General features: G+C 43.4%; 1 long non-coding RNA gene across 1 annotated transcript; it reads left to right on the top strand.

Moving 5' to 3' along the window:
* The first annotated feature begins 3,386 nt into the window (after positions 1–3,386).
* On the top strand, positions 3,387–13,984 carry LOC125964676 (uncharacterized). Its single transcript, XR_007477914.1, has 3 exons — positions 3,387–3,536; positions 7,458–7,563; positions 13,108–13,984. It is a non-coding gene; the product is annotated as an uncharacterized LOC125964676 (long non-coding RNA).
* The last annotated feature ends 698 nt before the right edge of the window (positions 13,985–14,682 follow it).

Below are 14,682 nucleotides of genomic sequence, written 5' to 3'. Positions count from 1 at the left end.
AATGTCTGGATTGTCTCATGTCCTCTGTTTGCTAGTCTGTTTTTCAAACACATGTGTAGTCAATTTCCTATATTAAATCCCTCTATTTGAAATTCCTGATACGCTTTCCATTTTCCTGACTGGAACCTGATGGTTACAAAGGGCGTCCATAGCTTTAAATGTAGTGTTGTCAAATCTCTTACAAGGACAATTCTATAAAAAACAAAATGTTAACTGCTTGAAAAGGAAACTACTCTGTCAAGTGATCATCTCTGTCAATAAGAAGAATGTACTAGCCCTGTAGGTACAAGGGTTCTGATTCTTCATTCACCCTTGAACAAACTTGATCTGCATCTCAGCAGTAAACCAGATAAAGTATCCTAGGCTCTAGGGACCCACCTTTGAATGAGCTCTGATCTCTACCCCCTGGAACCCCCTCAGGGGAGGAGAGGTCAGCTACAGTGCCATAGAAGAGGAATCCACTAGAGCAACCAGAGGCCAAGGAAGGACAAAGGAGGAAGCCTGTGAACTTTGCAGGGAAGGTCACTGCTTATCTGAGTCTCCAAAGATGTATCAACCTTGTTATTGCTGTTGCTTTTCCGTTGCAGAAGCAGAAACCCATTTTGGATAAGAGTCTCAAAAAGCATATGTCAGGAGTGTAAGAGTAGACTCTGAGGTCAGGGGAGAAGGCTAAAGAAAGAGACTGGAATAGATGGAGACTGAAATTACCTGATATCGGGACCTGGAACAGCTGCTGGAATGAGAGAATCCATACATTTCATGCATTCTCCTGGAGGGAGAGTCCAGTTGGCCTAGCGTAAGTCAATGCCCATTCCATGACTGTACCAAGTAGGTGAGATGAAGGACCCAGCAGGACATTCCTGCCTGCAATAGGGGAGATATAATTCCCCAAAGGGAAATCAAGGTGCTCTGGGAAGAGGAAATAGAGGAAAACTAAACAAAAAAAGGGTGGGGGGGGATAAGACAGAAAGAGGTCCATTACAAAGAAGAGTAGGAATTTTCTACCTGGACAAGACAAAGATGGTCACCCAGGCAGGAAGAGCAGCGTGAATTAAGGTCTGATGGTGAGAAAGACACACTAAGGGAACAGAGAATCCTGAGACAGCAAAGTGGGGGTGAGACTGACAGCATAAACAGACGCCAGAGAATGAAAGGTCAGGGGCACGGCACTCCAGAGCCACCTTACGGTCTGCAGGATCCAGGAGGCAACATCAGATGGACATCAGCAGCCCATTCTACCACTTGATGTTGTTGAAAATGTGCATTTTTGCCCTTCTCTTGTGGAACGAAACCTACAGCACTGTAACCTTGACAAGAGAATTTTCAGTGGAACGGAGGGGACAGAGCCTGGCTGGAGTGAGCTAAGGAGAGAATGGGTGGTGAGGAGGTGGAAATGGAGGAAGAAGATGCTGTATGGCTTAGTACTAAATTACTGGCACAAACGCGGGCCTGGGCAGGAGTTCAGGAAGGGTGAGTCCAGTGCAAGCACTGAGAGGATGTCTCACTGAAGAGAACGTGAACAATACACACTTCGTCATGAGAACAGGAGCTCCAGTGCCCTTTCCATGTATCAGACACGGAGGCAAGCCAGCCTCAATGCAGAGTAATTACTTTGTGAAAAGCTTTTAAAAATAAATCATAAGTCCCCGTAAACTCCCTAGACTTCAGACCCTGCAGGACAATGATCCTGTTTTCTTTATTTCTGTATCCCGAATGTCTGATATCAAGTAGGCCCTTGCAGCCTTTGGAATGAGTCAATTATTTAGTGGAACGATCAACTTACAAAAGACTACTTATAATAAGTTGTTATTTTAACTTACCAAAACAACATATGCAATGCAGACATATGTATTTAAACAAATGTGGGATACTTTGATGACTGTTTTCCATCAAAACAGTCTTCTTCTACTTAATATATGTTGGGCACCATCCTCTGTCAGTTCAGAGTGGCTTTAAAATCACAAAATTAAAAAGCCAGAGGGGGCTCCTGAGATAAGATTACACTGCACAGCACTACGTAGCTGAAGCCCTCGGTTAATGGCTCAGTAAGCTGTTGCTCAAGGAGGTGGAATGACTCTCCCAAGGTCATGCAGCAAGTTTGTAGCAAGACTGGGTCCTCCAGCTGGGTGTCCCACTTCCACTGAAGGCCTCTGATATATGTCCCATCAAGGCTGGGAAAGGAAGGGCAAACTGCTTGTGACCATCCAAGGGTGAACTCTGTGGAAGATAAGGAAGGCCCTTCTAAATGGTGTGTGGAAGAGTGCTCACTAAGGCAGAGGTATCTACTCTGAGCTTTCCAGAGGAGACTGAGGGGAGACAGAGCAGCTCTTTCACGCACAGAAGTCCAGCTTGTGGAGCTTTCAGTTGCCCAAATAGTTTTGGCTGTGGTTTTCCCCTAAATCCACTGCAGTGAGCTCTGAGGATGCTAAGACAGGGTAGTAAGCGACTCTGCAAAACCGGGCGGGGCGTCACGGAGCAAAAGGAGGTAACGCACCGAGCGTAACTGCTGAGACGGGAGGTGACGGCATATGGAGCTCGGTCAGCAGCCCCACCAGCTACCTAAGGGCCAGGGTGGCCTGGCACCAGTGCACCCAAGATTTAATCCAATACCTTTTTTTTTCCCCCAAAAACAAATCATCCCCAGCCAGTCATGAATGTCCCTCCATTTCCTTTCTTATCTAACTATAGGCAGCATCGAATCGTGTTGCCAGGAGACACTGCTCAGGTCAGACGTGGGTGATCTCAGGAAAGGGAGCAGATCAACATTGAGGCTTAGCCAGGTAATAACACTGACTTCCGTCAGCCACTTCCCCAGACGATACCTGGAACCAGAGCCTCAGGGTCTCTTCCTCTTCTGAGGCTCGACTTCTGATTGTGGCCTCCTTTCTGGGAGGTCAGAAGGGAAGCTGTTAATTTGAAGATGGCCAATAAGGTTCTCAGGGGATGCCAGCCGCGTGTCCTGCACCGTTGTTGTGGAGAGGTGTTGAAAAGAGGAGCAAGTGTAGAGTGAGGACAGAACACTGCTTCTGTCTTCTCAACTTGACCAAGTCACTGCTCTCTCTGAGCCCCAATTCCCACACCCAGAGAGTGGAGCCAGCATTGACGCCTATTGAGGGCTTTCTGAGAATAAGAGGAGAAAATGTAAGTGAAGTATCAGCACTTGGCAGGCACTCAGCTAGCACTCCCTGTGACGTTGTAATTTATAAGATGAAATTTATATTTGGTCTTCCTCTTCACTTCCGGCACAGAGCTTCTAAAGCCTTTGGAAGTTCCTAAGTGATGAGAGCATAAAGGTGTCTTTTGTTATGTGACTGAGGTGATTATTGGAAAGCATCTAAGGTTGGAGGATGGCTGCCAGGAGGACCAACCATGGGATTAGAGTTTTGGAAGGCAGTTTCACCTCCCTGACCTCCAGGGAAGGGAGAGGAGCTGGAGATTGACCTCAATCACCAATGGCCAATGATTCACTCAATCATGCCTACATAGTGAAGCCTCCATAAAAATCCTGAAAGGGGTGGCATCCAGTAAGCTTCCAGGTAGGTGGAGATTTGGGGAGAGTGGCGTGCTCAGAGAAGGCACAGAAGCTCTGTGCCCCTTCCCCATGCTTTGCCTGATACACCTCTTCCGTCTGGCTGTTCCTGAGTTATATCTTTTTATGACAAACTGATATTCTAGTAAGTAAAATGTTTCTCTGAGTTCTGAGATCTGCTCTAGCAAATTAATCAAACCTGAGGAGGAGGTTGCGGGAACCTCTGATTTATAGCCAGTTAGTCAGAAGAACAGGTAACAACCTGGACTTGTGACTGGTTTCTGAAATGGGGAGGGGAGCAGTCTTACAGGACTGAGCTCTTAGCCTGTGGAATCTGATGCTATCTCTGGGTAGATAGTATCAGAATTGAGTTGAATTCTTGGACACCAGCAGGGTCCAAAAATTGCTTGCTATTTTGTGGGAAGCCTCGCAACACATACACGTTGGAATTGGGTCCAGCAACCCCAAATAGTTCCTCATTCTCATCCTTGAGTGAATTAACCCAGAGGCCAGCAGGGCGACTGCCTAGGAAGCACCACACAGTTTTAGCAAAAGAATACACAGTTTATTCTGTGTTTTTAAAGCCACTGAACTGTTCACAGGTAAACTAGGGATGGCATGTGGCAATGTACAGGTTAGAGGTTTTGCCCATAAGAACATCGTCAAGCGAAGAATGAGAAGTTAAGAGGCAATGAGACTTCAGCATCATACATCCTCTGTTTCTGAAAGTAGCAACTGCTAAGGGAACACAGATGAGGGCCACCTAGCTCATTTTCCAGGGTCACAGAGGAAATGATGACACATTTCCTGGAGGAAATGATGTCTAAGTGAAGTTAGACACATGAAAGAAGGGAAAGGATGATGAGAGATGTTCAGGCATTCATTCATTCATTCAACAAACAAGTCCTGAGTGCCTAATATATTCTGGGAACTATTCTAAAAATTGAGGGTACAGTACTGAACATGACAGACGAGGTCTTTGATCTTATAGAGTCAACCTTTCAGCTGGTCGATCAACAATAAATAATTAACAAAATATCAGGAAGTGATCCATGACATGAAGACTGCAATGGAAAGGAGCTATTTCAGACTTGATCGACGTCGAAGACCACTCCAAGGAAGTTCCATTTCAACTGAAACCTGAGAGAGGAGAAGAGTCCAGCCATGTGACCATGCGGACAACTAAAGTATAAACAGAGAGAAGCAGTAGCACCAAGGTCTTAAGTTCAGAGCAAGCCTGGCATGTTCTGGGCACATAAAGAAGGTGATCATGGCTGCCTTAGGGAGCAAAAAGAAGATAGGAAACATAAGAAAGAGGACAGGGTCAGATCTTGTAAAACCATGTAGGGAACGGTAAGCTGTTTGAATTACATTCTAAGTGTGATGGGAAGCCATTGGAGGTTTTAAGAGGGGAGAGTTGTGATCTGATTTACATATTTAAAGATCACGCTAGTTCTTGTAAAAGCAATACAGTTGACCCTTGAACAATGTGGGGTTTGGGGCTCCAGCCTTACACGCAGTCAGAAATGCACTTACTGCTCTCTCTGCCTCAAAAACAGAGGAATTGATAAAGGACTCACCCAAGGGCAGAAAGCTAAAACAGTCTGGATAGAATCTGGACTAAAACCCTACGTTCTTTCAATTCAAACATTGTGATCTAACCAATCCACACTTACTTAATTCAAAGATCTGTGAAATGAAAATGCAGCTGCTGTATTATTGGAAAAAGTCTGTGTGTAAGTGGACCCACACAGTTCAACCCCATGTTGTTCAAGGGTCAACTGTATATGCAAAAGTTCCAGATGAGAGGACATGGTCTACAGAAGAACAAAAGGAAAAAAGGGAAAGAAAATCACCTAGTCCAGCTGAGGGAGCGAGTAGCCAGGGATGATCCTGGAGAGGTTGTCTGGGACCCAGGCTCCGGGGTCTTGGGGGCTGCGACAAAGACTCAGACTTTAACCCAGTGCAACGGATGCTATGGAAGAATTCACAGACGGACGTCAGATTTCTGTTTCAGAAACACATCAGTGACAGTGATGGCTCCAGACACCAGAGTAGGGCTAAAAGTCCTCCTCCCTCAGGCCCAGCATCTCTGTTGTGTAGGTAACACGTGTACTGTAGGAGAGCATGAGTGAGCAGAGGAGAAGCTCAGCATGTAGAAAGAGGGGGAAGCTGAGCGCACACAGCAGCAGGAAAAAAGTCAGAAACCCCCCAGCAGGAACCCCATGGCAGCCCTGTGGCCCTCTCCAGGCTCCGCTAGGCCCTGGGGGCCCTGGATCCCACATCCCCCTCTGTAGGGTTTCTCAAAGAAACCACGGGGCAGAGCTGGGAAGGAGAAGAGTGATTATTATCTCATCCAGACCTATCATTTTACAGATGAAATTAGTTTCCTCATCCCCATTAGCCATATGGCTCTGAGGTTAGTTTCTCCAGGGCTCAGCCACAAAGACTGGCTAGATATATTTTTTTTAAGTCTGGAGATATTGGCTAAAATGACTGTCTCTATTCCCACCACGAATAATCTGCTTTTGTCCCTCCGTCTGTGAAAGGCTACAGGCTCTATATTTAATTTCCCATTACATGACTTTCCCCTGCACCAAACCCAGATCCTGGAAGGCTGAGTCTCTGAAAGGCCTTACCCTTGTGCAGTGGGAGGCAGGCGGAGGCAGTCTGCCTGCACGAGGTCATACATGTTTCCAAGAAGCTAGGCTGGGAAACAGGTCTGTCTGCAAGGCACAGTTTCCTTGGATGGATCTACTCCAATTCACTGTGGCTCATATTTTGGGGGTGAAATTTATGGAGCATTGAGTTCGCATGTTGACGCAGAGCCTAGAGATCAGTTTTGACACCTTTTTATATCAAATACTGTCTACGTAGTCATCTGCAAAACAATAATGAAGCACATTCTAAGTGCCAACCCCTCTGCTTGTCACTGAAGACACGATGATAAAGATACAGCCCTGGGCTTCCCTGGTGGCGCAGCGGTTGAGAGTCCGCCTGCCGATGCAGGGGACACGGGTTCGTGCCCCGGTCCGGGAAGATCCCACATGCCGTGGAGCGGCTGGGCCCGTCAGCCATGGCCGCTGGGCCTGCGTGTCCGGAGCCTGTGCTCCACAACGGGAGAGGCCCGTGTACCGCAAAAAAAAAAAAAAAAAAAGATACAGCCCTGCCTTAGGAAACTTGAGATTCAGCGATTTTTATTGAAACTGAGAAAACATGAAACAAACACTAAAATCCTAAAATACATGAGCCTCAACCTCAACCTTCCCTCAGATATCCATAAACTTTTTATAACTAAGTGTATACTATCCAGGAGAACAAGTGTAGTTTCTTTTAATTTCAAAAGAAATGAAATTTTACTTGATACAAAGAAATTCTTGAGCAGTGAGTCCTTTACTCTTGGTTACTGGTACATTTATTAAATGCCCAGTGATTGTCTATTGTTGCAATATGTACGGCAGGCCTGGCAAAGGAAGGCTGCAGTGGGGAATTAAGTTTACATATAGGAATAATGATCACACCCCTGATTTCATTTTAATAATCACTGTTAGCCCTGTTTCATTAACAAAGGAACTGAAATCCAGAGAGAGTCAGAAACCTAACCAAGCTCAATTAAGCAGTAATTTCCATCATCCTCAATACTGTCATCTCCATCATAATTAATGTAATAGTCAATTATTGCATATTATTATAGTATAGTAGTAGTATACTATATTATAGTATAGTAGTAGTAGTCATTCATTTACTAATTGACCAAACATTCACCTAATACCTGTTATGTATAAAACGTCGAATAAGACACAGTTCCTGCCATCAGGGAGCTCCCAGCTCCATAAATTTAAAAATCCATTCATTAATTACACAACACTGGGTTGTTTCACCTTTTGGTTGTTATGAGTAATGTTATGCTATGAACATTTGCACACAGGTTTTTGTGTGGACTTGTTTTCATACAGCGGAAAGTCACTGAGCTATGAAAAAGTACTGAAGTACTGATACATTCTACAATATGGAAAAACCTTGAAAATGTCATGGTAAGCTACAGAAGCCAGACACAGAAGGGCATATATCATATGGTTCCATGTGTTTAAAACATCCACAACAGGCAAAATCTATAGAGATAGAAAACAGATTACTGGATGGACTGTCAAGGGCTAGAAGACGACTAATGGGGGTGACTGCTCGTGGCTACAGAATTCCTTTTGTGCTAATGTAAATGTTCTAGAACTAGATAGTAATAATGGTTTCCCAACTTTGTGAATATATTAAAAATCACTGAATTGTGCACTTAAAAAGGAGGAATTTTATGGTATGTTACTTGTATCTCAATGAAACATGTAAATACACTTTACAAAATAAGTGTGCGATTGAGTGGAGCTCTTTACATGTTTTGGATACTAAGCCTTTATCAAAGACATGGTTTGTAAATATTTTCTCTCATTCCACAGGTTGTCTCTTCACTCTGTTGATTGTTTTCTTTACTGAGCAGAAGGGTTTTAGTTTGATTCGATCTTGTTTATTTTTGTTTTTGTTGACAATGTGCTTTTGGGGTCATAATCAAAAAATTCATTGCCCAGACCAACGTCAAGAAGGTTTTCCCCTGTTTTCTTCTAGTAGTCTTATAGCTTTAGGTCTTACATTTAAGGCTTTAATCCACTTTGAGTTGATTTTTGTATATGGTGTGAGATAAGGATTCAATTTCACTCTTCAGCAATATGGGTACCTAGTTTTCCTAATACTATTTATTGAAGAGATTATCCTTTCCTCATTGTGTGCTCTTGGCATCCTTGTCAAAGATCAGTTGACCATAGACATATGGATTTATTTCTGGGCTCTCTATGCTGTTCCATTGGTTAATATGTCTATTGTTATTCCAGTATCATACTGTTTTGACTACTATAGCTTTGTCGTGTATTTTGAAATTAGGCAGTGTGATGCCTCTGGCTTTGCTCTTCTTGCCCAAGATTGTTTTTACTATTCTGGGTCTTTTGTAGTTCCATACGAATCTTAGGACAGCTTTTTCTATTTATGTAAAGATCACCACTGGGATTTTGATAGAGATTTTATTAAATCTGAAGTATGGACATTTTAACAATGTCCATACTTGTTAACAATGTCCATACTTGTCCATAATTCTTCCAATGCATGAACATGGGAAGGCTTTTTATTTATCTGTATCTTCTTTTGTTTCTTTCATTAATGTACTAGAGTTTTCAGTGTACAAATCTCTCACCTCTTTGGTTAAGTTTGTTCCTAATCATTTTATTCTTGTTATTGCTATTGTAATTGGGAATGTTTTCATCATTTCCTTTTCAGAGAGTTCATTGTTTGTGTACAGAGATACCACTGATTTTTGTACGTTGATTTTGTATCCTGCATCTTTACTGAATGTGTTTATTAGTTCCAACAGTTTTTTGTTGAATGTTTAGGGTTTTCTACATAAATAATTATGTCATTTCCAAACAGGGACACTTTTACTTTTTCCTTTCCAGTGTGGATGCCTTTTATTTTCTAATTGCTCTTCCAGTCCAATGGTGAATAGAGGCTAGCCAGAAATTATTAAATCTATTTTTATAGGTAAAGAAAATGAGACGTTCAGATGTTTAGTAAGCTCAAACATTTAGTGTAGGTTGAGCCTAGAATTTACACTAGTCTCTCTGTCTCAAACTCCAGGGCTCATCAAACTTAATCCACCTTCCACCTCAATCCCATTAATAGATGAGACTGCAACCCAAGCTCCAACCTGGACTGGCTTTCCAGTCTACCCACTGAGAGGATCCATTCCTGCTCTCTTCCTCCTCAAGAACATCAGGCAGTCCCCCTCTGTTGCCATGGCAAACCCCATGCGGCCCCACTAACAAAGGGCTGCTGTGCCCTCTGACTAAATCCTGCACACAAGGTCTGATTACCACATGCAAACACAGCTTGGAAAACCTCCCTCAAAATGCAGCTGGCTGTCTTCTTTTTAGCCTTCTAATTTAACATTTTTTTCTATTACCAGAAAAAAAGGCAGGGGGCATATTTCCATATTCTGGTTCTCATTGAAATTCTCTTAGAAAATATGCTTCCCTCAGCTCTGTTCTCACTTCCCACAATCTGCTTTCCTGGCCATGTGGTACCAGCCCCTGTCATCCTCCCTAGACCTTTTCTGTGGCTTAAGAAAGATATAAAGATGGCATACTTAGGGAGACAGGAAAAGTGACAGGAGGTTGTGAGAAATGGTCAGTGCAGGATACAGTTTGCTGGTACAGAGGCCAGGGCCTGTTGATGGAGTGGATGTGGGTGAGGAAAGTGAGCAACCAGGTGGAAAGAGATGCCAAGTCCCGATAAAGGAAAGCTTGGGAGAAGAGCAAGTTTGGGGCTGGTAGAAATCAAGAGATCTGTTCTGTGCAGGTTAATTATGGCCTACTTATTAGACATCCAAGAAGAAACGTAGAATAGACACTCCAGGTGTATGCAGCTCAGAATACCGTGTGAATTAAAGAACTTCATCATGAAACACATGCAACTTTGAAGGATTATAAATATTTTGGTATGCCAAAAATGTAAGGTGTATTATAGGAACCAGGGAGAGACAAGGCAGAGACCAGGTTACAAACAGTCCTCCGTGTTCAATGGAAATCTATTGAAGGTTACTTTTGAGTCAATCTGTAATTACATATGCAATTCACAATTATATTTTCTTTGAAATGGTCTAAAACATCTCTTCTTTGTCTACCTAGAGCAGCAGGGCTTCTCAGCCTTAGGTACTATTGACATTTGGGGCTGGGAAATTCTTTGCTAGAGGCACCTGTCCTGTGCGCTGGAGGGTGTTTAGCAGCATCCTGACCTCCGCCTGCTACGTGCTAGTAGCTTCACTTATCTCCTAAATCAGAACAGACAAAACTGTCTCCAGACATTGCCACATATCCCCGGAGGGTAAGACCACTCCCAGGTGAGAACCATGGACCTGGCAGTAACCAGTGTTATCTATTTGCTGTAGAAGTTCCTGGACCTATTTCTATAGACTGACCTGTACCTGTATTTACCAATAGTACATGTTCTTTTTAACTTCTTCACATACAGTCTTTTATGTTATATGCATCGACTTCTAACTTGCCTATTTCACATGCCTTAGTAGTTGGGATAGCTAACTATGCTGGTACACAGGAAACTGCCAGGTTTTTGTTTTTTTTAAATGACGTAGTATTCTGTAGTGTATGTGTATATATATATATCTATATCTCACAGTATATCTGTATCTATGTTAGCTACCCTTGAACTTGTTTTGTATTTCAAACCAATTTGCAATAAATGTCCTGACATATATTTCCTTATGCACGTGTGTAAATTGTCTCGCAGGCAGACAAACATGGAATTGTTGGCTCCCAGAGTATATGCATTTTTTATTTTGATAAAACTGCCTCCAATAGATTGCTTATAAAAATAGCGGCAAAAATTCCCTCCCTGTATCCAGGCTCCTTTGCAACATGAATCTGTGGCCCCTCCCCTTGTAAGGCAGGGTCGTTTTCTCCAGCTCTTGAGTTTGGGCAGGCTCCATGACTCACTGATCAGTGGAATGCAGCACAGTACACAGAGATGAGAACATGAGGCTGCCTTAGATACAGTCTTTCCCTCAAGGTGTTGGAGTCTTGACCCAAGGGGTGGTCCAGAACATAACAGAGGAAGCAGTAGAGTTTCTAAGGTACACAGGGAAACTTATTATAGAGGGGAGAGGGTAGGAGGTGCTAGGGTTGGGGGGGCATCAAGGAAGTGAGGCAGGAGGGCAAGGGGGTTAAACTATTTCCCAGGGGAAGCCAGGTCTTGAAGGATGGGATGGAGATCACTGATCAGGCATGTCGAGGCACATGCAGAATGGGAATCTTCAGCTTCAGCTTCTCCCAAGACAGAGCTGATTAATCCCAAAGGCTCTGGCCCTCTACCCTTTGGGTAAATTACAGGGAAGGCTATCAGATACTGAACACCCACTCATGCGGTGAGATGAACAAGGGCAAGGTAATGAACTAATCCCACTTGGAGGAGTCCAGCCCAGTGCCAGCCTGTCAGCCCACGAAGGAAGGGGTCTATTAAAAGCACATGATTTTTTTTCAGAATATAAAACATATCTCAGATGATTGGCTTAAGGAGGAATTAAAGGGACACATTTCTTTGGGATAAGGAATATGAGAGGCCTGTTGGTTTTGGCTGTGAGTCAAATCAGAGGCTGAGAGGCAAAGTCTTGTGAAGCTTTGGGAAAAATCTGGAAGCATCATCTTTCTCCCTCCCTCCTGCTGCACCAGGATGTCTCCTTTGACATTTGAAATACCCTGTCGTGCTATTCATCTTCTCACCAAAAACAACTTTTTTCTGAACTAATGCTCAGCTCTAATCACTGGAGTAGCCAGGAGACCCTTCTTTGTTTTTTTCGCCCTTACTCTCTCCTCCACTCTTCTCTTCTTTGCCCCCCTTTTTCTTTTCCCTTTAGGGCTGTTTCCAATAGAAAAGAATCATTTCTCTAAGAAGCACAGAGATTCTAGTTAATGGTTTAGTCGTTTTGGAGATGAATAACAGCAAGGCTGCCTTGTCTTCCTGGTACAGACTTCTGTGTACATGAGGTAATATATTAGGACATTCATTGCCAAGTTGTTTGAAATACAAAAAAGAAAAAAGAAAGAAAGAATAACAAACTAAAGATCCAATAACATAGATACAGATAAATAAACTGTGCTGCTATAGCCTTACTACAGAATATTATGCCACTAAAAATAAAGCTGACAGCTTGCTATGTACCAGCATGTACATAGGTATCAAAAAACACAAAGATGTATGAAATAAGCAAGTTAAAAATGGATGCATATCACATAATGGCATTTGTGAAAAAGAAAAACAACATGTACTAACGAAATACTACATACGTGAAAAAGAAAAACACAACAGAACCAGAAAATGAACAGAACATGGTAAATACATGTACAGGTAAATGTATAGAAATAAGCTTTCACAGCAAATGGAGGGTTCTGCTAGAACCAATGCTAGGTCATTGGGGACATTCGGCAGTGTCTCAAGAACACTGGTGGAGATCAAAACAGTTGGGCGGAGGGATGGTGCTCCTGGCATGTAGTGGATGGAGTCCAGGGTGCACAGGACAGTCACCCCCAGCAAGGAAATTATCCAGCTCAAAATGTCAGTAGTAACAAGGTTGAGAAGCCCTAGATAAACAAAGAGGGCCTAAGGATTACACAGATGTCAAAGAAGTTTATCTTTAATGTTTAGACCTTTCGAATAAAATGCAATTGCACATTGCTTATGTAATTATAAACTAATTGAAAATTAACTTTCAGTAGATTTCCATTGACAATGGAGGACCCTTTGTTACCTGATCCCTGCCTCTCTCTCCCAGCTCCCTCTCGTGCATCTGACATTTTTGGCATACCAAAATGTTTATAGTCTTTTAAAGTTTCATGTGCTTCGTAATTGCCTTTTTTTCCCCACATGATGATCCTTCAGCTCAGAAAGCCTCTCTCTTCCTTCTTTGCCTAGTGACATCCTGGTCGTTCTCCAGAACCCAGCTCAAGTACTATTTTCTCTGCTCTTCCCAGGTGAAGCTGCTCGTCTCCTCTTCTCTGACATCTCTGCAGCACCTAGGCATCTGGGATTATCATTAGACCTCAGCACCCTGACATGAGGAGGCTGGCTCTGTAAAGCCCTAACCCAGCCAGTCATGAGGGACATTCTGGCTTCCTACACACCCCATCGAAACACACAAAGGACAGGTCACACGTCACACGAACTGTATCATGTGACCCCTACAGAGAATGAGGCACACACCTCATGTTAGCAGGGGTCACACACTCAAACATCCACTGGGGTGTTAGATGCTGTGAATGTGAGTGGCCATGGAGGGAGCTGCAAAACTGGAAAGAACAGCCCCAGCTAGAGGGGCAAATTTGGCTACTTCCTACTGATTATTTCCATGTAGGCCCCATGTTGCCAGATTTTCCAAGATAAGTTGGAAATTTGGAATTTTATTGTACAATGCTCAAAGTTTAATATCTAATTCAAAACTCCATGATTATTCTGCAAGTGAAACAATAATGCATCAAAGGATTAGATCTGTCGTAATGGCTACTGATTTCTCAACTCTGAATTATAACGATTCATAAATGAAATTACTGAACTGAATAAAAAAAGAAATGGAAATTATAGTCTAGTACAGAGGACAGGCACCAAGACACACGAGAACCTAAGATAGCTCACCTATCACACAATCGTTAACATACAGACCCACCCGACAGAAACATCAACCCTTGCCAGCACCAAAGTGACACCTTCTCCTGTGAGGATGAGTAAGTGAAGGGGCTGGAAAGAAGAACCAATTCTTTCTCCCTGAAACTTCTCAGATGACAGAGGGTCCTATTCTGTGAACTGAGGTGGGTGGGAACAAGAGAATAAGAGAGAGGATATTTCTCCTACAATAGTGGTAATAAACTAGATTCCTCTTGAATATGATTTGATGATCCCATGAACTGTTTGCAAACACACAACTCTCAGGTTTGTTGAATGACTAGTAGACAGATATCACAGAGAACAATTATTCCAGGCTCATGCAAGGTCTCTCTGTTACCAGCTGCCTCATGAACTGCACTCCTTGGAGCAGAATCACGATGGACAATGTCCAGATGATCTTTTCATCTCGTGGCCCTCAAAACCCAGCCAAGGCTGGGAGCCAAGTGAGAGCAGGAAAGGGGCCTGGGCCTCAATTTCTGATCTGCCACAACCTTGCCAAGTGTCTTTGGAGCTGACTCCATTCTCCTATGTCTCCAGTGGGATCCATGTTTTAGGATCTTGGACATTGGCCTCAGGCATTTGTCTCTGCATATCACATGGAAAGAGAGACTGGCTCCTGGTGGAGCCCATTCAGACAAGTAGGGAGGAAGGGACACATGATCAGACTTCCCCGACAAGGGGAGACTATAAGGTAAAGCCCCTCCACATGCAACACACCGAAACATGCACTGTTGCCATGGAAACCCCATAATGCAGGGTGAGTAAATGCAGACTGAATAGATCCCATCCAAAATGCTTGCTGAAGCCGCTGCATTCAGCCCCTTTCATCACCAGACCCGGAGTCCAGCTGGAGCCAGAATTAGTGATGGGTAAAGAGCTCAAAAGGC

The sequence above is a fragment of the Orcinus orca genome, chromosome 6, assembly GCF_937001465.1.
Source record: "Orcinus orca chromosome 6, mOrcOrc1.1, whole genome shotgun sequence".
Classification (NCBI taxonomy): domain Eukaryota; kingdom Metazoa; phylum Chordata; class Mammalia; order Artiodactyla; family Delphinidae; genus Orcinus; species Orcinus orca.
Note: the sequence above shows the minus strand (reverse complement) of the source record. Positions and strands in the feature narration are given on the sequence as shown.